The sequence below is a fragment of the Mus pahari genome, chromosome 2, assembly GCF_900095145.1.
Source record: "Mus pahari chromosome 2, PAHARI_EIJ_v1.1, whole genome shotgun sequence".
NCBI classification, from domain to species: domain Eukaryota; kingdom Metazoa; phylum Chordata; class Mammalia; order Rodentia; family Muridae; genus Mus; species Mus pahari.
Genome location: NC_034591.1, coordinates 75,737,774 through 75,740,482, shown reverse-complemented (window position 1 = coordinate 75,740,482; position 2,709 = coordinate 75,737,774).

Genomic DNA, 2,709 nt, shown 5'->3' with positions numbered 1-2,709 from the left:
TTTTTGGTTGGTGGCTCAGGATCAAAGAACTGCAAAGGGCCTAGGTTAGTTGACTTTGTCTTACAGAGGAGTTCTTATACCTATTAGGGCCTTTTAATCCTTCTCCCAACTGTTGAGTTAAGAGTCACCAAACTCAGTCCAATATTTGACTGTGGGTGTCTTAGGATTTTACTGCTGTGAACAGACACCATGATCGAGGCAAATCTTATAAAGACACCAGATATTTGGGACTGGCTTACAGGTTCAGAGGTTCAGTCCATTATCACCAAAGTAGAAACATGGGAACATCAAGGCAGGTATGGTGTAGGTGGAGCTGAGAGTTCGACATCATCTGAAGGCTGCTAGAGGAAGACTAGCTCCCAGGCAGCTAGGGTGAAGATCTTAAGGCCATGCCCACAGTGACACACCTATTCCAACATGGCCACACCTCCCAACAGTGTCACTCCCTGGTTTAAGCATATACAACAACCATAACAGTGTGTATCTGCATCTATCTGAGTCAGGTGCTGAGTAGGGACTCTCAGAAGAGTTTATGCTGGGCTTCTGTCTGTAAGTATAATAGAGTATTATTAACAGTATCAGTGGTTGGAGATTCCACAGGGATGCATCTCTAGTTGGACTGCTTATTGCTTACCCATACCTCAGTCTCTGCTCCATTTTTGTCCCTGTATTGCCTTAAGACCAGACAGATTTTGTTTGAAAGGTTTGTGGGTATGTTGGTATCCTTATTCCTCCACTGGGAGCCTGATGGCAACAGGAGGTGGCCTTTATTGGTTTCATGTCCCCACTGTTAGCTATCTCAGTTAAGATAACCCACATTGACTCTTGGGAGCTTCCCCCATCCCAGAACTCTCAGGATTCCAAGAGATTCCTCCTACCTCACCCCCTCCAGACAGGTACAGATTTCCATTCTTTCTCCATCTTTTTGGCACAGTATCCTATCTTTGACCTGACACCTGATTCTGACCCCGCATTTTCCTTTCTATTCATGCTCCCATGCAATTCCCTTCCTCCCTCTTCCTCCTATGATTATTTTGTTCTGCCTTCTAATAGAGCTTCAAGCATCCTCACTTGGGTCTTCCTTCTTGTTTAATTTCTTTGGGTCTCTGGGGTGTATGGTGGGTGTTCTGTACTATATGAATAATAACAATTTAACAGTGAGCATGTACCATATATGCCCTTTTGGATCTGGGTTATCTCACTCAGGATATTTTCTAGTTTCCTCTATTTTTCTGCAAAACTCATGCTGTCCTTGTTTTTAATAGCTAAGGATTATTCCATTTGAACCATATTTTCTATATCCATTCTTCAGTTGTTGAACATCTGGGTTGATTTAAACTTGTGTCTATTTTTAATAAAGTTACCATGAACATATTAGAGCATGTGTCCTTGTGGTATGGTGGAGTATATTTTGGGTATCTGCCCAGGAGCTGTATAACTGGGTCTTCAGCTAGAACTATTAACAATTTTTTGAGGAACTGACAGATTGATTTCCTGAGTGGATGTACCAGTTTGAAGTCCCACCAGCAATGGAGGAGTATTGTCTTCCAAACTCCATATCCTCACCAGCACGTGCTATCCCTTGAGTTTTGTCCTTAAACATTCTGATTGGCATAATGTAAAATGTCAGGATTGTTTTGGTTTGCATTTCCCTGATGACTAAGGACATTGAACATTTCTTCAAATTATTCTTTGCCATTTGAGATGGCTCTGTTGAAAATTCTTGTTTAGCTCTGTACCTTATTTATTCATTGGGTTATTTTGGTCATTGGTGTCCAACTCATTGAGTTCTTTATAAAGTATTACGCTGAAGGGAGACATCTTTGCTCTTAGTCGCCAAGGCTCCAGTCAGCACCAGTGAAAGTACAGACTGCAGAAGCAACACAGCTTCTGGGACAGACCCCATTTCTGACTCCAGACATCTGGGCACTTTCCCTACCAGAGGAGAGGCCTCCAACCTGGAGGGAGCTAACTGCCTGAGCTGGTAAGGGAGCCATCTTTACTCTGGGCCACCCAGGCTCCAGTCTGCACTGTTGGGAGTGTGGACTACAGAAAATACACAGCTTCTGGGACAGACCGAAGCAACACAGCTTCTAGGACAGACACTGTTTCAGGCTGCAGACATCCGGCACCTTCCCTACCAGAGGAAAGGTGGCCACCAAGGAAGACTCTGTCCACCAGAGCAGGTGAGAGAGCCATATTGTGTCCAGGGTCCCTCAGAGACTAGTCTGTGCACGTGAGTGTGAAAATTGCAGAGGTGACACATCTTCTGGGATAGGCCCAGTTTCAGGCCTACATCTTTAGCCAGGAGCTAGGTCTGAATGCCAAACATCTGTGCACCTTCCCTATAAGAGGAGAACTTGTCTTCAAGAGTACTCTGACCACTGAGACTCGGGAGAGAGCTGGACTCCAAGTTGTTCCTCCTGTGATTTTGTTAGCCTCTGTTGGAAGAATCACAGGAGGAACAAGCTCCAACCAGAGAAAACTATAATAACTAACTGCAGAGATTACCAGATGGCAAAAGGCAAACATAGGTATCTTACTAACAGAAAACAAGACCACTCACCATCATCAGAACCCAGCACCCCACCTCAGCCAGTCCTGAATACCCCAACACACCTGAATAGCAAGAATCAGATTTAAAATCATACCTCATGATGCTTGTAGAGGACATTAAGAAGGACATTAATAACTCACTTAAAGAAATAC